At 38.4% G+C, this 23991-nt stretch overlaps 1 protein-coding gene across 11 annotated transcripts in view; it reads right to left on the bottom strand.

The window, feature by feature from the left end:
* Window positions 1-23991, bottom strand: part of RFX3 (regulatory factor X3) — a 116912-nt gene that overhangs the window by 70161 nt on the left and 22760 nt on the right. For 3 of the 11 annotated variants that reach the window (XM_086867907.1, XM_086867912.1, XM_086867911.1), the window contains exon 2: window positions 8465-8563. The exons of 6 other annotated variants lie outside the window; for them this stretch is intronic. The gene's annotated coding sequence lies outside the window, so the exon portion shown is untranslated. Of the gene's footprint in view, window positions 1-8464; window positions 8564-9458; window positions 9531-10626; window positions 10733-23991 lie in introns of those variants that run through there. 2 more of the 11 variants (XM_023943723.2, XM_086867915.1) reach the window with 2 other exon arrangements.

The following is a 23991-nucleotide window of genomic DNA, read 5'->3' as shown; positions in this document are numbered from 1 at the left end:
TAGATCAGCATCCATTCAAAGTTCTTGTGAAGAAACTTCTTGAGCTGTGTTTGTTCTCTATCCTACAAGGGCCCAGTAGGATATAACAAACACTGCTTTTTTATTTTTTCTAACAGAAAGGGTGAGTTATGGATGCTAGCTTTGGAACAGGCTGCAGAGAGCTGCAGAAAATGCAGGCCCATGGCCTCTCAGTCCTGCCTGAGAAGCTAGCCTGGGAATTCAAAGGAGGATTTCAAAACAATCCTCAGAGACAGAAAACAACTGCCAGGTGCTGTTTATCTGTCCTCTTGTTTCCTCTTGAAACAGAGGGTCAGGGGGGTAGAGTGCCCCTGACCAATGATGGTAATGTAACACTTTGCTAACCAGTAAGAGTTTCTTTTCTGTACTTTCCACGTATCTGTCTATAAGACAGGCCTGAAGCAATAAACTAGAGGAATTCTCGTGTTGTGACTCCCTGGAGAGTCCAGTGTCGTTCTTTCTAGCCGTTCCCAATCGGAACGACACTGAGGCATCTGTCTTTATTATATTAGCATATATATATTAGCATAACTGTCATGGGCTGGAATGAGCATGCTCACAATCTCCCAAAAATATGTCTATGCAAAAAGACAGTTACAATATCAAATGAAATTTCTAGCTTGAGCCAAGATCTTATTCAAAGGCACTAATGATAACAGCAGAATTAATTATAAAGTCTAACATGTATAATGCCACTTCTTCACATCTTTCAAAGTTACTGACAACAAATGTATTTTGATTACTTTCTGAGGAAGAATATCAAAGCAGGAGTACCACCTGGACAAAACAGCTTTTTTGCTTCTGCATCATTAATAGAGTTATGAAAGGAGATCTTTGGGTTGCTTCAGAAGTTAGTTATGGGTGTTTGGGTGTGATTTTTCCTCCTACTATGATATTGTGCTGCAGTCCTTTCATCAAATGACTGAATGCGTACCTGATAATAATCAAATAAAGGGAGAAAAAGCGATGTCAAAATGGAGACTATTTATTTTGACTACTCAGTAGATCAAAACATAAAATGAAAATTCAAAACATTATAGCTGGAAAAATCTGCTTTATTAACAGAAAGAGCAGTATTAGAGGAAACAGCTTATGTTCTCCATGTGTCACCTCTGTGTCACAGATTTTCTGTTTGTGATTCTTACTGTTGGACTTCCACCAAATGACAGCAGAGTTCCAGAGACTGGAAGGAATCTGTTCAGGCAGTGCTATCTAAGGCTTCTACCCTTCTGCCCAGGACCACATCCAGGTGACTTTCAAATACAGCCAAGGATACGAACTCCACAGCCTCTATGGACAACCTGTGCCCATCCTTGGTCAGCCTCACACAAAAAGCTTTGGTTCAGGCTGAGAGAGGACCACCTGTTATTGCCCCTTGCACCTACACTGGGCACCACTGAGAAGAGTCAGCTCTGCCTTAGCCCATGTCATAATTTAACACTTAAAATTTATGATATTATTAATACAATGACATCTTTCAAATGCTTCATTTAGCCATTTCCTCACCAGGTACAAGAAGGAAACAATTCATGCCAGAATTATTGCACCAATGTCTGTGTTAGTTTTCTTCCTTTACCCATCACCTTAGCAGTAGTTAAACAGATGGTGAGACAGGTGACAAACCACGGTTCCCCTTTGAATAGGGATGGGGGAAACCAATTAAGAAAAAAAAAAGAAAAAAAAAAGGAGAGAAATAAAAAGAGAATCTAGTGGGAGATATATAATACTGAATTACAACTTCACCACATCATATTCAGGTTACCATCAATATCATTTGCCAAACTAGAATTTACAGTCACTGGAGAGGAAAAAAGGCTTAGTATAAAAACTGCCAAAAGCTGATGAAAGGGCTATTTAGACCTCTTTAGAAACCAAAATTGGTTCAATATTAAGATATCTTTAAATGTTGGAACATATACAGAATAAGAAGATAAAGAGCATGATGCTGTCTTGCTACATCATATTAGAGAACAGTTATAATGCAAGATTGTGCATCTAAGGGAAAAAGAAAATGAAGAGAAACATTTTCCATTATTCTGAATTACAGCAAAGTTTGCTTCAAAATCCATGTATCATAAAACTATCAGATTCCAAATAGCCAAATTTTTGGGTTGTTTTAGTTAGGATGCATAAATCTTAATATTTCAGTTTTTGAGAAGTTGAAGCAGTTGAAAACATTGGAAACAGTGCTACTGGCTCACACATACTTCACATGATTTTCATGCAGACAGCATTGATACCAATCTATAATCCTAATCCTCACAATATTAAACTGAAGTGCCTAGTACACATTCCATAGTTAGTGTGTAACTGTGTGATGGCACCTTGTGTATACAACCTTTGAGTTAGATGAAATTCTCTATTTTTGCTAGAAGTATTACATTACAGTACAATTAAAATTTTAAATTCTTTCAAAATAAAGTGTTTTGGTAGTAGCACAAAAAAAAATAAGTTTATGCTAGAAAAATTTACTAATAGGACTATGTTAAGTAGATGTTCAAATAAAAAAGTATCACATTGTCTAACAGCATTATACCAAGTTTTGGACATTTACTCTCTGCAGTTCCTCTTCTACTATGAAGAGTAGAAGCTCTTCATAGCAGCTTCTCTGCAGCTCCTGCTTCTACTATGTAATACTCTCTCTTGACTAAAATACAGAATACTGCTCTGAGATTTGAGGATATTAGTGAAAAATACTGTTGACACACTGAAAATTATTTGGAGACTAATACTGTAAACATCTCAGGTTTAGGCTGTGAAAACCAATGATAAATTATAACAGAATCGTAGAATCACTAATACTGGAAAAAACCTCCAAGATCAAGTCCAACCTTTGACCAAACACTACCATGGCCACTAAAACCATAGCACAAAGCACCATGTCTGCTCATTGACTGAATACTCCCACAGATAGTGACTCTAATGTTCCCTGGGCAGCCCATTCTAATGCTAAACTACAGCCAAAATTTTTTTCCCAATATCCAACCTGAACCTCTGCAGGTAACTTGAGGCCATTTCCCCTTGTCCAGTGACTTGCTGCCTGGGAGAAGATGCTGACCCCCATCTTGCTACAGTCTCCTTTCAGGCACTTGTAGTCAGTATTAACGTTCCCCAGACCCTCCTTTTCTCCAGGGTGAACACCCCCAGCTTCCTCCGCTGCTCCTCATAGGACTGGTGTTTCAGACCCTTCCCAAGCTCCACTGCCCTTCTCTGGACATGCTCCAGCACTGCAGTGTTCTTGTAGTGAGGGGCCCAAAACTGAACACAGGATTTGAGGTATGGCCTCAGCAGTTCCAAGTATGGGGGGACAACCCCTGCCCTGCTCCTGCTGGCCACACTGTTGCTGATTCACATCAGGATGGCTTTCTTGGCTAATTGCGAAATCCTTTTGGTTAAATACAGAAGTACAAGCTGTAGAAGAATACAGCTGTCTTCTATCTATGAAAGTACAAGGAGGGAGACTTCAAGAAGAGTATTATATCTCTGACACCAGTAAGGACTATATTGGCTTAAAACAAAGAAGCAAGCTAAGACAAATCCTTTCTATACTGACCTGGGAAACATGTAAATAGGCTTACAGCTGGGATATCTGCAGGCTTACTTCAGGGATAACTATATGCAATCTACTTAAACAATGAATAAAATCTCACCACTTTCTCCCATTCCTTTCTTCCTCAACCTGCAATTTTATTTCATAAGAGAAAGATGTGTATCTTGTATGTCAAGAGACTAGTTAGTGACTATTTTACTTTGCTAATGACTGAGGCATCATCTGAGGCATGTCTTTTCTTGGAGATCTCGTTCCTGTACTGAGAAGGTCTATTTGTGAAATGTATCTTTTTATTCTTCCTCTGAGACATTACACTACATGCTTAAAATAGAAAAATAAAATAAAATCTTGTTCACCTTATAACCAGATACCAAAAAAAAAGAATGAATTGGAATCAAAAGCACAGTATTTTATCATACTGTATTGTGTTCCATAGTCTGCAACTATTTGCAGGAAACAGATGAACGGAAAGATGTCTGAAAAATAGGTATCAACCCTCTGAAGAAACCTGAAGACCAATGTATTTGATTAGTGCTTGATTCTTAGCATGTAACAGACTAACCAGCTGGTAGTAGAGCATAGAAAAATGCATGCCTGAAATCTGGAGATTTGATCAGTGTCTCTTAGAATATTACCATTACATTACATTACCATTATAACAGTCCCCAATTACCCAGTAATAATAGCTGCAATAATACACACTTAGCTCCAACCACTCTGCTTGGTGTGGTGTCAACTCACTTGTAAATGGAGAAGCAAGCACTGGGAATGCAAGATGATTCTGAAATGCAATGCAATTAGAAAAGAATTAAGATGTCAGGGCAGGGAATGTAGAAGATGGTGAGGACATACTGTGTCCAGATGAACTTCATCATACTCATTTACATCTGTCATTTTGCACCTAGCAGATGCAAGCCTTGTTTATCCTTACACCTTTCTCTCAAATTATCCTCCTATCCTAAATTATTCTTACTCTTGCTTATGTTCCTGATGAAAGAGCATTAATTAAAGAAAAAAGAAAGAAAACAAGAGAAAAAGAAGTCTATAGTCATCATGTAATTTTGTCTGGAATAGAGTTAATTTTCTTCATGGTGGTTGGTGTGGGACTATGTGTTGGATTTGTGCTGAACACAGGGTTGATAAAATAGAGCCGCTTTTGTTATTGCTGAGCAGGGCTTATGCAGAGCCAAGGCCTTTTTTGCTTTTGACACTGTCATGATGGTGAGGAGACTGGGGGTGCACAGGAGGCTGGGACGAGACACGGTTCGAACATCAGCACATGAAGTAAGAGGAAGAAGGAGGAAGAGAGCGACATTTGGAACAATGGTGTTTGCCTTCCCATGTCACCATTATGTGTGATGAGGCCCTGTTCTGGAGACAGCTGAAAACTGCCAGCCCATGGGATGCACTGATTTAACTCCTTGGGTTTTATTCTGCTTGTGTGTGTGTGCCTTTTGCTTTTCCTATTAAACTGTTTTTATCTCAACCCATGAGTTTTCTCACTTTTCCAATTCTCTTCCCAATCCCTGTGGCAGGGAAGTGAGTGAATAGTTGCATGGGGCTTAGCTGGCAGCTGGGGTTAATTCATAACAGTCCTTTTTGGCAGCCTATGCAAAGCACAAAGGGTTCAAGATAACAACAGATTTGACTCAAATGTACTAGATCAAATTTATAGCAAATGCCATTTAGCTAGTAATGAGCAGGCTCCCGTGCTTGCCATGGGGCTTGCTTGCCTGACTGAGTATTAGAGTCTAGTGCTCATTAGTAGCCATTTGTTGCCTTTGCTGCTCCCTGCAGTGCTGTGCTGCTGATCACCTCACTACGTTGTGCCCAAGAGCATTTCAAAAACAGCCATGGCAAAGTGCCTGGGCTGGCAGGTGTCCAGGGTGTTGCTGCAGTTTTCTGTGCTGCTGTACTGGACAGGCTGGAACACCAGTGTGGACTTGAGTAGAAGGATGAGTCTATGCAGGAGCAGGTATCCAGTTGCAGACCATGGAGGACCCCATGGTGGAGTAACTGAAAGCAGCTGTGACCCTGTGATAGGCTCATGCTGGAGCAGATTCCCAGCATCTGTGGATGCATGGAGACAGGAGTCCACCCTGTAGCAGGTTTGCTGGCAGGACTTGTGACCCTATGAGGGACTGATACTGGAGCATGCTGTTTCTGAAGGACTGCACCTTGTGAAACTGACTCAGGGCAGGTCATGAAGAGCTGCAGCCTGGACAAGGACCCACACTGAAAAAGTTTGTGGAGAACTGTCGGGTGGTACCCCATGATGGTGGGGAAGCAAGAGATTCCCCAGCACCCTGTTTCAGTGAAGACCATGGTGAGGCACACTGTCTCTCTGCAGCCCATGGAGGTCAATGGTGGACCACAGCAGGAGCCCCTTGCTGCCAAGCAGGGTAGGAACAAGTGAAGGAGTTAACACTGCAATGTTAAACCATAAAACATGGCCCAAAAGGATGAGAGACAGAGTTTGTAATAGATATACCTTTAAACTGTTGCCGTAAGCTATGATTTGACTTGCATCTTACAGGAATTACCATGAGAGTAATGGAGGAGAAGCCTTGCAAGAAGAAGTTTCAGTGCAGCAGTGACCTGAACTGAGCTGGCTTTGGTGCCCAGTTACTCCGTGGAACACACCTGTTCCAAGTGACCACCAGAACAGATGGAGCCCAAAGTCATGGACTAAATAAACCCAATGGATGTTTTGTGGACATTTTATGAACATTTTCCTGAGGTGGTTCTCAGACTAAAGGAATGCTATCTGTGTATTGTATCAAACAATGCAAAGGGGGCAGTAGTTAATGAGGTCTTACTGAGTAGTATGGGATCTGAGCATGATACAAATGACAGGAAATAAGGGCTGGAATGCACTGGATTTAGCTGAGGTAGAGTTAATTTTCTTCACCATGGCTGGTATCAGTTTGGGTTTTAAATTTATGTTGAACACAGGGTTAATGACACAGAGATATTTTTCTTATTGCTGAACAGCATTTGCACAGAACCAAGGCCTTTTATGCTTCTTGTACCACCCCACTAGTGAGTAGGCTGGGGGTGTGCAAGAAGTACAGTATTTTGTGTGGGAGGGGACACAGCCAGGACAGCTAACCCCAACTGACTACAGGGATAACCCTTCTGATTCTCTCCCTTATCCTGTTGATGAGGAAGTGACTGTGTGGGGTTTAGGTGCTAGATGAATTTCAACCATACTTAAACAAAAAAAATATTCCAAAGAATAAAATGCAGTGCTTCTGCATTCAGTCAGAAGCACTGATAATGAAGCCATAATGAATGAACCAAGTTTTGTGAACATATCAGTGCAAAGCTTCTTTACTGATCACATTCAGTCACGAATTATGCAGAATGCTCTGGGCAGAGCAGGCAAACTCTCCCTTAGCACCAGAGTAATTAATTCTGCCTTGAAGCTTCAGTCAGCACTGAACACTGACATAGCTTGCTCATCATGGTCTGCACAACACCAGGCAGATGTATCCTCTGAACTCCCTAAACTGAAAAAAAAATTCTAAAGTTATTTCAAGAACTTAAACTTTCAGACCTAGAAATTGATCAAATAATTCAAATGAACATGTGGAGCCTGAAAATATGGAACTTACAGTGGAAAAATTTTAAAAAATGTATCATTTTGAATAATTTCAGGTCCTAGACCAACCACAAATTGGTAGCTTAGTATTCCTGACTTATCAGAAGGCTTGTTTGTTCTTAAACCATAATCTGATATATTTTGTTTATCAACGGACAACATTCCTCTCTCTTCCTAAGACTACTTAAGACTGTTCCTCCGTTAACAGCACTTGTTATAGTAGAAAATTAATCTTAAGATACAACTTTATTTTATATTGCAAAGAGATCTGCATGGACTAAATTGTTTAAAGAACACACAGTGGAGTGTATTTTAATTTATATCTGTGATTTTTAAAAGGTACAAATCCCAGCATATAAAAAATATTCTCATATGCTTTATTTTGTGCTGACAGTTTTAATAATGTCTGACTTTAACTTGCTTCAGATAAGTCTTTCTGATCTCCCTAAACAACAACACACTGTAATATGTATAAAGTGTTGACATTGCTACATAGACACAACCGGGAACTGTAGATTGATATATCCTTGCAGTAAAGAGAACCAACAGCTGACTTGACCGTAACAGGTAAGTGCCTCAGCTGCAGACTATAGACTCCACATGAAATGCTCTATCCATCTTTGGACTCCATGGAGGGGGGAAAAAAAAAGAAAAAGGAAAAAACAAACCAAACAAACAAACAAACAAAAAATCAAAACAAAAAAGCACAAATCTATTTGATGATTTGATGTGAAAGGCAGACCAGAAGACCAGAAGGGATCTGTTCAACCTTAATACCTTAATAGAAGAAGCTTATATACATATAATTTCATATATTTTCCTGAAGAAAGATTGACAAGTAAATTGCTTGCCTCCTGAATTTCATGGCATACCTTTATAACTTCAGAAACATCCAAGTATTTTTAGTGGTAAATATGATTATTGCATTACCAGCATTTCTCTGAGATAATCTCCCCACATACTCAATCTTAGAAGCAGCCAGTTTCCAGATGACTTGTGTTCTACATGCTAAAGATGATGCTTATGCTGTAGCACAGTGACTATAATTCTCAAATGAATCAGTAAACCAGTAGTTTTTCTAAGACACCCGAAACCTTGATTAAAAAAACAACGAAACAGTCTTAAGCAAAACGCTTAAGACTTCTTAATTCAACCTAAAGAAAAACAAACCTTCTTCCCATAACTCATTTATCTCTTCTTAACCCATCTAACATCTTGGAGGAAAAAACAAGTAAATCAGTAGTTACCAAATTACTATCCTATATTCAGATTTACTAGACATTCTTGCTTACCTACTGGTATCTTCCAGGCATCAAAAGAGCAGAGATTTTTATTGGAAAACTGGAATGCTTTTAGTTTCTTACAGATAGGTTCTCTTACATTTAAGATGCCTGTACAGAAAAGTGAAAAAAAAACCATACTGACTGGATGCAGCAATTCTCAAATTGGTTACAAAAAGAATGGACTCAAATCAACAACTTATTGACAATATGGCTCCAGATTCAACAGTCTGCATCTGATCCAGTGTGGTTGTACACAAAAGAATAGTGTGACCCAAAAACAATGCAAGCAGACTGGAAGATGAAGTTTAAAACACTATACATAAGAAAAAAGATGTACGTTTTTGAGGTAATAAAATTTCCTATTAAGAATGAGCTTGGATCTGTACATCATATTCACAAGCGAGAGACAAAAAGAAAGCTCTCAGATAAAAACAGAAATAAGAAGCAAATTCTTCCACCATTTGACAAATGGAAATAGTAAGATTTAATTCAAATGGTTGCTCAGGTATAAGAAATAGCTTAGCATACTTCTTAGTCCACATAACTTTGCCTTACTAAGAATGAACTTCAGCATACACAACATTATTATTTGCCTGGCTTGGACAGCATGATACCTCCCTATCTCCAGCTAAGAGACACAAAAATTATTTGTTCTTTCACTGCTCGCATCCTTGCAGCATTACAGCAGTAGACTTATTATCCTTACTGAAAAAAACTATTTGATTCCTTCTACAGCTTTTATTATAGCTTTTGCTCCATAAGGCTTCATCCTATACTGTGAGTCTTTCTCACTTTGTAAAACTTAAATTGGTGCTACTGTGCTGGTTTCTTTTTACACGGAAAGAGAGCATCCTGATGCCAACATGTGGAACTTGCACTGTATAAACCAGCATGTACTGCCCTTCAGTAAAAGGAAGTTTTATAGAAGTTTGCAAAGAAGTTTGTTATAGATATAATATTCCAAGTCTGTCTACAATTTCAAAGCAAATATTTCTTACCTTACCTAAAAAATAAATCAGTATGTTTGTGACTTTTTTTTGTAACTTTAGGAGGACAACTGTAGCATGAAGAGTTGAAGGCCTGAGCTCCTCTCAACTACTCCCTCGTTTAGCATATAGAAAGACAAATATTACCAGCAGTTCTCCTACAGTTCAACAAAGTAAGCAAAAACTATCAATCATTGTAAGGCAAGTTCCTTGACTGCAAAAGAAAACTTGCCTGTCAGACCCCATATAATTACTTATGTGTTTTAAACAACTTTGCTGAAGTGTTACTGTTCACAGTACGTATGCCAATGCAGCTATTATATTTAAATTCAGTATTTTAGAATTGACAGGTATCACACATCATGCTAGCCATCACACATGGCTACATCATGCTTAGGCAAGTGCTGACTTTTTACTTCTGTTAAAGAGAAGCTCTCCTTTAATTCTGTGGATTGTAGTTCAAGTTCCTGGTACCAAGTAAAAAAAATGTGCCAAGCTACTGCAAGATTTACCTTCACTACAAGTGACTCAACATTGATTTGCTATGTCATATTGTGTTACTTCTATGTGAACAATACTGCCCACCTACCAAATATTTATTTTGTCTTCATTTTAAGAAAAAACCCAAAAAGCCACAGAACTCTACAACCATAATTAAAATATTTAGTCAGCTAAAATGGCCAACTCTGGTATGTTCCCAAGTGATTCTCCATTTTTGGGGACACTAACTACCTGAACTGCTTAGAGAAGGCAGGACAAAAAAAATGTAGTTTAACTCACACCAAATATAAAATAAAATCAGTGGCCATACTTACAGGAGTTGAAAAATGTACAGATTTTGTTCCAGTTTCTGCTGTATCCACTACATTTTCATAAGAGAAATGCAAATAAGCACAATGGTCTACTTGCATTTGAAATGTCAGGGCTGCTTAGTAATCAATGAAGCAGACAATCATATTTACTACTTTTTTCAACTACAGTGTTTAAACACTCCAGACAAGACAGAAATTTCCTATATGAAGTACAAATTACACAAATCTGGAACAAACAGGGACAAACTGCACAGTTATCACACATCACACTTAACAAAATACTATTAAATATTCTTCCCTTCTTTCAATTTGTTTACTAGAAGAGAGATCATGTATCTCCTAGAATAAGGGGAAGCCACAACAGTATCCTTACCTGGATATTTACAAGAATTGCTGTTTTTTTCTTCTTTCCCTTTCCATCTCTCCTCACACTTCCCCAAGATACTCAAGCTTCTGGACAAAAGTTTTCTACACCACAGAAGACTACCTGGACCTTACTGCTACCTAACACAAACCTTTAAGAATGTGTTAGTTTTGAACTTTGGAATGCGCCATATTTTATATCAACAGAAACAATTCAGCATTTGCATAGTTTTCACTTAAGAGACGGTGCACACAAAAAAATATTATACAACTACCACCTAAGCTGAGACAGCACAATAAAAAGAAAGGTGTCTGAAAGTTGTCAGTGCAAGGTGTGTATGACAAAGTTAAAATATTTCTATTAAGACTTTACTCTAGAAACAGAAATTTGCTTTAAAATATAAATAAATTGCATGTATTTTACATGCCATGAATATAATGAGCTGTTACACAGAATGCTAAAACATTAAAAAGAAAAATCCAGGAAGTTCTGTGCAGATATAACAAAAATAAGTTCCTGACCTACAGGACAGAGGAAATAACTAGCAACCTTTACATACATGTATACACGTATACTTGCCTGGAAACAACACAAAAAAAAATTATAAAGTTATTTTTAAAGTTGCTCTCTCTAACTTGTTCTAGGATAGCCAGATATGCTCAACAGAACCATCTTCAAACCACCAAATATTTAAACTTAACCTTGCTATAGCTGGATGCCTTATAACCTGAGAAATCTATGTGCTAAGGAAACACTCTCATGTTTAAACGATTGATATACAAGTATATATGCACAACAGGGCCCACCCTGAATTTTCCCCCTTGAAAGAAGCTAAGTTGTATTTTGCTACAGAAACGCCCAGCTGCGTTATGCAAAGTACTGAAGACAAGATAAGGGAGAAGATCATTGGCCTCTGCTTAGCACTGGTGAGGACACACGTGGACTGCTGTGTCAAATTCTGGGCTCCTGTATCAGTTGGGTAGCAGAGGGGCTATAGGCTTGGCTTCTGTAAGCTTTCAGAAACTTCCCCAATGTCAGAGATAGCCGCTTCCACTTGGCTCCAAGATGGACTCACTGCTGACCATAGCTGAGCTGAGCAGCAATGGTAGCAATGCCCCTCTGATAACATAATCAACAGAGGGAAGAAAACCCCAAACATCCAACAGCAGCTGAGAAAGACAAGCTGACATCAAGAAGAAGGAGGGGGAGAAGGCAATTCAGGTGCTGGAAGAGATTCTTGAACCTTGCAGAAGAACATGGTGACAAAGTTTGTGCCCCCACAGCCCAGAGAGGTCCACAATGGAGCAGATGTCCGTTCTTCAGACTGGGACTGAAATACAGGAGGGTCCTTATTGAATATCAGGAAAAACATTTTTTTTCTGTGTGGCTGAAAAACCACTAGAATAGTTTGCACTATCTTCATCCTGAGGATTTTCAAAAGCCGTCTGCATATGGTCCTGAGCAACTGACTCTTAAGTGGCCCTGTCTGAGCAGGGGTTTGGAAGAGTTGACCTCCAGAATTTACTTCCCACTGCTGAAGTTTTCTTACCACAGGTAGGATCTGTCTCCCCTGACAGATCTTTAAAGTGCCAAGAATGAGTGCTTCATATGCACCAGAAGTTCCCTGCCTGCACTGCCTGTTACTGAGTCCTCACACTAAGGGTAAACAGTCAGTTGTTACATGATCTGAGGAGACTGAGGCTTAGCTCAAGAAGCCAGCACAACATGATGAACATCCTACAATTCAAAGGTTTTTCCCCCTTTCAGGGTGTTTACTGTCCTCCTCAGGCGCTGGTTGTGGTGCAGGCCCGGAGACTAATGTTATCACTGTGGGACAAACAGCCACAAACTCACTGCACTTCAGCAGCCAGTGCATTTCGTCCAGGCTCCAGTGAGTGCACTGGGGCCCTCGGCACCACTGAGGGCTCCCAGCCACTTCCTCCTTCCCGAGCGCCTCCTGCGGGCACCCTGTGCTGCGGGCACCCTGTGCCAGCCGAGTCCCGCTGGCTGGGCGGGAGCCGTGTGGAAGGCAGATTTCTCCTGGAAAGAGGGGCACCGTGCCCGGGGGGAACGGAGGGGAAGGCCCCTGTGGAAGGCAGCCGAGGGGCTGCTCGGTCACTTTCCACTAAGTCGGTCTCCTTTTCCCGCAAGGAGACCTTTCGGGAGGCCCCTGTCTCCCCTCTCTGCCCGCGCTCTGGGGCCTGCTCTGCTGCCCGGCTCCTGGCGCCAGAGCCGCTCCGGGCCCGGGCCCGTCTCTCGGCAGCACATGGCGCGCGGCGCCGAGGAGGCTCTGCAGGAGAGCGGCTCCGCCGCGCCGGCCGCCAGCAGCGGGGGGCAGCGGGAGGCAGCGCCGGCCGCGCTCTGCCCCATCTGCCTGGGCGACGTGGACAACGCGGCCCACGTGGACACCTGCCTGCACACCTTCTGCTTCGGCTGCATCCGCCAGTGGGCCGCCGTGCGCGCCGCCTGCCCGCTCTGCAGGCAGCGCTTCGCCCGCATCCTGCACACGGTCAGGGCGGACGACGACTACCAGGAGTACGCGGTCGGCCCGTCCGGCTGCCGGCAGAGCGCCGCGGCCGGGCAGAGGGTGCGCGGCGCATCCCCGCACTGGCGCTACCAGCTGCGCCCGCGGCCCCGCCGCCATCCCGCGGCCGGGAGAAGGGAGCGGGCGGCAGGGGACCGAGGGACGGCTCCGAGCGCCTCTGGCACCTCTGCCCGATAGGCTGCAGAGCAGCGCTCGGCCGGCCCTGCCCGTGGCCCTGCCGTCCTCTTGCACATGCTGGGGGCGCGGCTCATGGCCCTCGTGCACTTGGAATAAACATCAGAGGCTTTCTGGAGCACGCGTCTCTCACAAACATTTGGTATATTGCATGCTCCTTTTCGTTACTACAAGCAATAAATTAATTTTTTTGTTTAAATTAATGAAGTGTTTATACCTCAACCGATAAAGTTTACCTGTTCCCTCCCGCAGAGGGTGCATGGGGAGAGGCAGAAGTTGGGGGAGGGGAGAGTGCGAGAGGCTTTATAGTGCTTAGTTCTCAGCTGGGGTCAAACCATGACACACTGCAACTTTTCAAAAGAATCATGGTGGCTCCCAGTGGCAAAAAGGAGGAGTGAGCTAAATCGACGCTAGTTTTAGGGGACATATTAATATTTTCAAGAATTTCGGTCTGTCTTCTTAAAGGAACTTACTATATGATGCAGATACTGAAACAAATTGCATTCCAAATGTACAGTCAATTTTTTCCCTTTTTTTTTTTTTTTTACAAAAATGTTCCTTGCCTTCCGTTAGATTGTCTTATACAGATAAGTTGCATAGGTTAACAAGAAGATGGATTTTGTTGTTTTCTGTTTTTTATGAAATTTCCAACAAATGCTAACAAGTTTCTAGATACATCTAAGCAAGAAAGAAACTCAACAAAAAAACAAACAAGAAAATCCCAAGAGATATCACTGAAGAAAAAGATGATTTTAACAGGAAGTATGTAAACAAGCAGTATACAAAGTGCAAAAGTACAATGTGACCTCAAGCAAATAAGTGTATACTTCCTTTAGCAAGCAAGTCATAAATTAAACTGTTACTGTTACCATACTCTGCAATAAATGTCAGATAAGAATACATTCAGAAGTTAATGTTACATCAAAGTCAAAATATATTAGCATTTTACCATTTCAGTCTTAAAAATTACTAACTTTTGCATGAAGATTGATGTATCTTCATGATAATTCAATTATTAAAAATTTCTGTTGTGTGTTAGTTTAGGATAAGCAGCACATTATTTGAAGCCGGATTTTATTAGAGCCAAAAAACACACTGGAAGGAGTAAGTAATTACAAATAACAAATACAAACTCTGAAACAAGTAGCAAATGTATCCTCTGCAACATGTGTCATGAACTAGAATGTGAAAGAATGTGGTCTTTACAAAAGCCCAATATAACCTCAGTAAAATATAATAGCTTAAGAAATGATTCTATTATCAAGTTTGTAGGATATTTGGTCACTACCAGCAGCTCATTGAGACTGATTGTTTTCAAAGTTAAACTCATGTAGATTTGCAATTTATTGCCACATTCTGTCGAGAGAGCTTTAAAATAAGAATAAGGAAATCTGAGCAGGATTTATGCAATTTCACTCATAATTTTAAGTAAATTAGAAAATTAGCTGATAAATTAATAACAGAATAAAAAAGAAAATGAAAGAATACTAATACTGATGAAAGCACAAGGCAAGGAAAGTGAAAGTTAATGGAAGTTTTGTGTCTAATCTGTTTAAAAAATGGATTTGGATAATTACGATCTTGTGTGTCAAAAACCCCCAAAGATTTAGTACCCTCTCCCTCTTTCCTGCTCAAAACCACAATACAGTTACTTTGGGATACACCTGAAATCCCGTACTATTTTGTCATCAGGAACATAGCCATCATTACTGGAAAAGAAAAAAATAGTGCTAAAATACAGGATTTGCAAAAAAACCAGGAATTAAGATTATAATCAGCTTAACATAGTAGTAAGAATTTGATAGCAATGCCTGTCATGCAACCCTTATAAACCAGTCAGTGCACCAGAGCACACACGATTTCAAGAATGTCCTGTGATTGACTATTTTATATAAGCATACAAGTGCAATATTGGCCCAAAAGAGAGCCTGCCCCACTAGTGACTTCTTAGGACTAGAATGCAAGCATATTGAAATATTTGAAGTTCTGGAATTTTGTGGGTATTTACTGACACCCACATTTCAAAAGATCTCTGAATGGAATTTAATAAGACATTGTTGTCACCAGTGGCACAAAGTTCAGCAGGTGGCCAGTCATCAGTTCCAAGGATCAATACTGGGTACAGTACTTTTTAATGTCTTCATTAATGACCTAGAGGATGGAGCACAGTGCACCTCAGCAAGCTTGTGGTTGATACATAGCTGCAAGGACTGGTTTGTAGACAGTGGTTGGTAGTGACTAAAAGCCATCAGGAAATCAATTTCCTTTTAAATTACTTTAGCAATTTACATTCTTGCATTGACAAACAACAATAAGGATCAATTTTTGTGAAATAAATGGATAAGATTAAGAAAAAAACACTTATACTTGAGTTCCAAAATATTTTTCTGGAGACTAATAGATGCTAAACAATTTTAGCCCTCAATTTAGCCTCACTTCTTCTCTGCTGATTAGGATATTGTCAAATTTATACCAGTACATTATTTTTCTCAGATAAAAGCTCTTCAATCTGATTGAAAAATACACCACAAAAAAAGTACTAAAAAAATAAAAAAGTTAAGTCGAGACTGGTATCTGCTAAATCCTAGCCATTTCCTTCTAATTTCCACAACAAATTTAAAGTGCTAAACCTCAGTATGTTTAAACATCTTACACTTTTGAGAAAAAAACAAGAAAAAATATCACAACCAAAAAAACCCCTAATACTTAGAAACTCTTACTAAGGATCAGCTAAGAGGAACTAGATTCTTGAACACCTTCAGGTATGTAGGCCTAAACAATTAATTCTGGATAACACACACAGAATTAGCAACACAGGGAACAGAGTATGAATTTCCAGATTTATTCTAGATCTTCTTTCCTCTTCGTGACAGATAATAAAGGTAAGCCTTCAATTTAGAAAAACACATTATTAGCTCATAACCACCTCCCACAAAATATAAACACAAGTCCTACATGATTTCACATTAAAACAGTATGTTTTTAGCATATTAGTTTATTTTCCTGTGTGTTCCACTTTACCTATTTGGATTTGACAGTTTTGACATTGACTTATTTCAAATGGGGCAAAATGTTATTTCAGAGTATGAAAAAAACTTTCTTTTCCCTGTAATTTCCATTACTGATACTGCTGTCAAAAATTTTAAAAAAAATCAAAACCAAAGACAACAAAACAAAACCTTGTTTTCAAAGTAATATTTAAACAATTGTTTCCATACTAAAAGCAACCCAAACTAACTATCCTTTTTCAAAGCTAACTTCTGAAACATGAAGTGTTAAGGTTTATACATTTAGGACATTCTTTAGGCTCTACCACACACTTTTTTTTTTTTTTCCTGTGGAGAGGGGTGTAGCTGTCAACCATGCTTTCTCTTGCAACACAAATGTTCTGCAACTTTTACTTATCACTTCCATTACATGTAAGTAGGAAGGTTAGCACTAAAAACAAGTGAAGAACCTGCAAAAGTTAAATGCATAAATTATTATTATAATGACAGAAAAGGTAACAAGTGTCTTGTGACTCCATTTCCTTTGTTTATTAAGGAAGAGAAAGCTAACTAACTGCTAATGCCAGCCATAAAGACCTAGACCTGTTTATGTCAACATAAGCTTTGGAGAAGCTAAAATATATTTCGCAATTCACTCACCCTGCCCTGTCTCCTTTATGGAAAGAAGGATGTTATTACAAAACAGTAAGTATCTACAAGAGTGAACACATCAGGCATAAAAATTAGAATAATTTAATTTTAATAAACAATTCATTATATTATTTTAAATATACATATGATATATGAAATATCTTCATTTTTTGATTATCACATTTCAAATTTTGTTGTAAAGAATCTCTTTATATAAAAAATTTAATCCAAAAATCACAGCAAGAATACTGGTTGCAAATTTAAATTTTATGTGGCATTGTTCAACCTTTAGACTAAAAAGGCTGGATATTTCACCAAAAAATGGAAAATACTGCAATTTTTATTTCATTTCAGATTTCAAAGAGAAACCTAACGTCTTGTTAAAGTACATATTGTAAGGACACTTACACAAAGTGAGAGCTTTAAAATGCTCTTCTTTCAGTGTGGTCTATTAGTTTCTTGTCTGGCAAAGTATAAGAAAGGAAAAAAGGCAGAAAAGGGGAGAAAGCAAGGGTAAAGGAAGGGGTGTGGTGGACAGACAGGAAGAGAAGGATGAAAAGTGTACTTTCTGTCCTTGATTTTCTAACTGTTTAAGGTACCAAAGTCATTGCCTCTAGAGCTTTCATGAAATCTTAGTTTTTACTACATATTTTTCAAAAACTAAAAATTACTATCTGTTGATGAGGTGACTTTATGATGGTTGTATCCCAAGTCACCTTGTTTATGTTAGGTATTAAATTCTGTACCTTTAAGACTGGTTCTGAGAGTGAAGGGGAGAAGGAAGAAGCCACAGTTTGTGCTCAGAAAGAGCCCTCACTCCTCTGCATCCCGCTCCTGGACTGTGTTTTCTGCAACATGGACAGACAGCAGGACAGAGCTCTCCCTTGCTGTTAGTTAGTTTTTAGCTAGCTGAGGCAGAGGAGTTCCCTGGACTGTTTTTTTTTTCCTTTTTTCTTGGATCTGCTCAAACATGCTGTGGACTGAAAACCCAGCCAAACCCCGGGAGCTCACACCTGTGGCCCACCGGGGCCTGGGCCTTGGCACTTTCCAGGGCCAGAGGGACTGATAAGGGACTGAGTGGGCTGAGCTACAACACATGAAAAGGACTTTTTCTGCATGTGCCATCTCTTTGAACAGTGAGAAGTTTTGTTGTTTAATATTATTCAATTTCTGTTAAATAAACATTTTTTTCCACTTTTCTCCAAGGAAACCCTTCTCCCAAACCAGCTGGGGGAGGGGCCTCTTGAAGTTGCTTTCTGGAGGAACCCCATTCAGAGTTTCCCTCCCAAATTTGCCCTAAACCAGGACAAATACAATTAATGGCGCCCAACATACGGTGCAAAAAAGTGGAAAAAACCTGTACTGATTATATTTTGGTTGTACTTAGTCGGTATTGTGTATACACTACCTTTTATAGAAATCTATCTGTGCTACAATAGCTCTCAAACTTTTCCTTCCCTGTTCTTGTACTGAATGCCTTGACTCCTTTCCACCTCCATCTACAGCATGTGCTTACTACAACATGCTTTCTCAATCCTCCATGCTAAAGGCAAGGTCTCACCAGTTGGCCTCACCTTCCTTTGTGTCTGCTATCACAAACACATTGTGACATTGATTCCCCTGCACAAAATTTGATTTTCCAAAAACATCTTCCATTTAGAAACTGCTGTAACAGTCAACTGTCCATAGAGAAAGGTGTCCAAGTACAGAACAACAAACAAAGAGACCACGTCATCAATCTGAAAATTGAAACTTCTGGCCGTTTTTAACATCTTTGTTCTTAAACTGACACCATGTGTTACAAAGTGAGCTAAATAAAAAAACACATTGCTAGAATCTTTAGAAATTCCAGCCATTGCTAATAGAAACTGAAGCGATCATATTCCTAGGGGAGTTATTGCTGAATTTAGAACGCTACAAGGAGTTTTGTTCAACTTCAGCTCAGAAAACAAAAATTTGTAGAAAACAACTGCACCAAAAAACATGTAAGAAAATACACAATTGTTCCTGTCCAGGAAATAAAGGAAGAACTCATTCTAGAAAAAAATAAATTGGCCCACAGGGTGGCGGAAAAGACACATGCACACAAACACATACACACACACACACACACACACACACACACACACACACACACGTGAGGTGTAACAATGAGGTAAGGTACAAATTTATTCATATGGTTTTTTTACACATTCATGATAGTATGGAAAACTAGGTAAGTAGTATATTATAATGTTGTAAATGCACAGTTTTAAGAATACTTCTTATGCATTTTCTACAAGAACTAGTATCTAGAGATACTAGTCAGTTTAGTCAGCGTAGCTCTTCCCCAAAGTGTATTCTGTCTTGCCCTTAGATTAAAAAAAAAGTTGTTCATGTAGTCTAGGGTTTCTGATAAAACTTTATTACAGGGAATGCTGTCTAGTTCTTCTTCCAGTTTAGCACTGGTATAGTAGTATTCCAGTTCAGCTTAAAAAAAATAATAAGGGCAGGGGACTACATGTTTTCAAACAAGGTCAAAGAAAACCCCAAACATACGAAGTTAACATTTCCTAGCTAAAATGCCAATCACCACTACTGTCACAGTATATAAATTATATAACTACAATAAAGCAGTACAAAGAAAGCAAAAAAGTTATTTACATAACCATCCTTGCAGTTAAAGTCTATAAACTCCCTGAAACCTTAAACACCAAGTGCATAAAAATAAAATTTGCTACTGTAGAGATATTTGAAAACAGGCTGAGACACCAATCCTTATTTTTATGACAACCACCTACTAGATTAACTACACATACCTGGTAGTTTTTTACTCCAAATGCATGCCTGCTTGAAATCTATCACCTAATTTTTTCCCACCTTCTAAGGATTACAGATACCTACAGAGAATTTGAAGCCATATGATATTTATTTAATTTTGCTTCTTTTTTTGATCTTTCTTGCTGTAGTATGCAGAAATTTCTTTAAAACATGAAACACCTGAAATTAATGAAATGGAAGATTAAAATATTATCACTGGCATGATCTTTCTTACCCACATGCCATTTTAAATGCCTGTCTCATAATAGATCATATTGATCTGACCATCAAGTTAACGTACTACATTAAGGGTTCCCCTACTGTGACTCAGCTTATGAAACTTACTTTTTAAAATTCAGTTAATGAAGATGTCATTAGGTCAACTCCAATAGTATCATTGAAGATAAACTGATAAACCAATGCAGCTCCATTATGTTACAGTCATGAATGAACATAAACTTCAAAAATTACCTTAATTACAGTAGACTCTGAAAAACAATTATGAACATGTGGATCACACAGACCTTAATACACTAAGAATATTGCTCAGCTGCAGCTAATCCTAGAAGTTCTAGTACATAGAAACTCTATGCTGCTTACTAACTTCATTTTAGTACAAATTGTGGTGGCTTATTATGCCACTTGAGTAGATTTGCCGATTTGGACAACTGCAAAATCATTGCAGGAGGTGTGTGTTGCACAATGTGATAAAAATAAATCTCAGGTGATATTACAGTTTCTTCAAAATGCAAGTAATGTACCAATCCTCTTGCTTTTCTCACCCCTTTTTAGAATGTTTAGAATTTAACCCTCTAATAGGTAATATATGAGTGATTATATTCATCGTATTAGAGGGTTGAACTTGAGCTAGCAGCAGAACTGAGTCTCTTCAGCTCTAGACTCTAATAATATACACAAAATCAACATCTATCTCCATATAGCCACTTACTGTTCTGCATGTCCTAAGTATTTCACCGACTTAAGCATAGAAAAAAAAAAAATCTCAATATATCCAGTAGATGTTTCATTCTCTATATAACCTCTAGGCTAGAAAAACAAAAACAACTCTTAGGCATCCTGGCCCTTGCAGTGAAGATCCTTGTCTAAGAGCTGAAAATCTTTAAATTCAGTACTCTGTTTTCCCACACTCCTTTTCATGATCTTCAATACATCTCTTTGTCTTTTCTGCCATTCAATCCTCTTCATCAACCTTCCTATCTCTGAATGAGTAATACCCAGTAGTAAGGAAATGGCAATTTACAGCATAAAATGAATTATTGACACATATGTAGGACTGAAACTGTTGGCTGTAACAACTGACTACTGACAGGTATTTCCTATGGAAATAAGATCTGCTTAATGTTTATGACCAATAAATAAATTCTGAAATACCTAATGGTTTTAGTTCAAATATTCCCAGATGAACAATAGACACTGACAGCAATTGTATAACCTGCAAAGATTAGATTTCTCATTTAAAAGCAAATCATGAGGAATAAACTCACTGCTGAGCAATAGGTCACATAGTAAGTTATGCAATGACAAAGCCATGGGAACATTGGCAAGGGATCTTTTTAATCACACAGTGTAAATGAAAAGTAAGGAATAGTTCTATGCAGTTTACTTTAGCATCTGGACTTCCACTATGCTCTGGCATTTAGTTCAGATTTAACTCAACAGGTTTTTTTAATTGATCAATGTATTTAGCAGACTAAATTAATGACATCCAACTCACCATGAACAATTACTTCCTTAGATTAGTCTTTTACTAGCAGAGTCTCTACTATCCTAAAGCATCTTTAATAAGCCAGATAGTAAAACAAAAGCGTTCTTACTAAATCATATCATGTTGCATTCAGAATAAATATTCTGAAACTGGTATTTGAATAGCTTTATTATCCAGTGATAGTATGTTTCTAGTCAGTATTGTACCAAAAAAGAAAATATAATCCTAAGCAAAAGTGAACACTACATAGATACCTATTAATTTGAAAAAAAGATTTAATATAAAGGAGTAAGACATGTGGAAGAATGTGTAGTTATTTTTAATAAGAATATATACATGAAACAACTGCATGTCTGTGGTAATTGTCTACACATAGAAGCATGGATCAAATATGTAGTGAAAACATGTATCCCCAGCCTCACACCTGGAACATCCCCTGACCTTTCAAACAATCGAGAGTGATCTCCCGGTGACATTGGACAGCTCCCTCAGCATTCTTGTGTGCATTTTCCCTGAACTAGTGGACTTTTTGTATATCATGTTTGTTTAAACAGTCATGACCTGACACTCCTCTACAGAGGGCAAACCTTCCATGATCCACAAGTTTTCCACTGGTACCTGCAACACCTGAAGACAGATCTTACCAATAAAGATCAAGGTGAAGATGGTACCTTGTCCTTTTCTACCGGATCTGCCCCAAATGGTATCTAGAGAACTCATCTTCAATTAATATCTGGGCATTTCACTCCCTATCCTCCCTTCCGCACATTTCTATATTTAAATAAACCCCAAATAGAGCATTGACAGCAACTTATTTTTCACAGTCATTAGCTGCTCCCTTGTGATCAAACTCACTGCAAGACTGTGACATCACAATTGTTTTAGTCATACAGCTACAGTTTGATGTTTTGTTGATTCAACTCAAAATGAGACTACTTGCTTTTTTAATTATGCATTTGTCTCACATACTAAAGAAGAAATAGAAGTGAAAAGTGCAGGGAAAAACTGTAGTGTGCAGCCATAAGAGACTAATGGTACAAGCTGGGAGTCAAACTCTCCACATTTAAGAAATCATTGCCGGGTAGAAGATATCTTTCCAACACTACAATGGTTTTGTTTCAGATATTAAAAGCAACAATATCAAAGAAAGATAAAATGGTACTAGAATTCATTTGGAAACATTCCCTTCAACCCTTCCTGCAAGCTCAAATACATGGCACAACTGACATGTTAATAAATTCTGATAAAATTACCTAGTCAAATGCATTAAGGAACTGAAACTTTTCAAAGAACTGATGTATGTCTGAACTTATAACATCATGTTTTTACAGTGAGAATTACTGGAGTTATAAATTAATATTTTGAAGTAACACCAGATACATCCCAAGTTTGCCACATTTATAAGAATGCTGGCACGCCAATTAATTATTCAAAGGAACTACACTGATTTTAATGTCACATTTGTCATGTCAAAGCAACCTTCAAGTTCAAAAAGACTGTCTTCTACAGAAAAGGAAAAAGGGCCTAGCTACTGAGACTTCAAATAATTACAGTATTATTTATTTAATGGTTAGAGGCTTAATATATTTTATTTCAGTGAGGTAATGACTGTAAGGTGGTATCACCACTATTCTCATATTCATGTAAAAACTGAAAGGCATATTATCTCAAGGCATGAATAACTTAATGTTACTGACTGATTTGGGCTTACTAATCATGATCAAGTAAGAGAAAATTAAAATTAGGTTTGCTTTATAGGTCAGCACCTTCAATGACTGTAATAGAAAATTTATGTGCTTCTATAAAGACCTAAAATTTCATGCTACTAGAAATTACCCAAGTTACAAACACAAGGTTTTTTGTTCAGTATGCTTCAAAAATTTTATCATGAGAGACAACAATTCACACTGTATCTGTAAAATTCTTACAGGAGAAGTCCTTAATGACAGCTTTTTCATCAACAACTAATACAAAACAGGTAGCCCCAAGGCCTACATCTAAAACTGCATGATCATAGTCATCATTTTCAAAATAGTCAAAAATTCAATTAAAAATATGAGACAAATGAAACACAAAGAACTAGTACATGAAAGTATAAATGTGAAGCTGTATGTAATATTTAGCAATACAATTATTTAGGTACTCTCCTATTTATTTCAACATAAAATGCATTTGGAAGAAAAATGGCAAAAGAGTCTTTTTTCTCAGAATACCACAGAAATCTTAGATTCTCAATTGTCAGAAACACAGAAAAATACCTAAGAAAATCTATCAATCTTAGACAACTCAGAATTTTCCAGTAATGAAACATTTGCAAAAAAAAAAGTAAAGCATGAGCTTTCTGAGGAATTACTTCCCAGAAATATGAAAATACATAAATATGAAATAAACAGGCATAAACCTCATAACCTGAAAATTCTCTCTCTCTCTTCAAAAGGTCACCATCAAAGATTATTTATGTACATCTTTGTCCTCTCTAGATAAAAGCAGGT

This window comes from Cyanistes caeruleus, chromosome Z (assembly GCF_971803275.1).
Source record: "Cyanistes caeruleus chromosome Z, bCyaCae1.hap1.1, whole genome shotgun sequence".
NCBI classification, from domain to species: domain Eukaryota; kingdom Metazoa; phylum Chordata; class Aves; order Passeriformes; family Paridae; genus Cyanistes; species Cyanistes caeruleus.
This window is presented reverse-complemented; position numbering and strand designations above follow the sequence as displayed.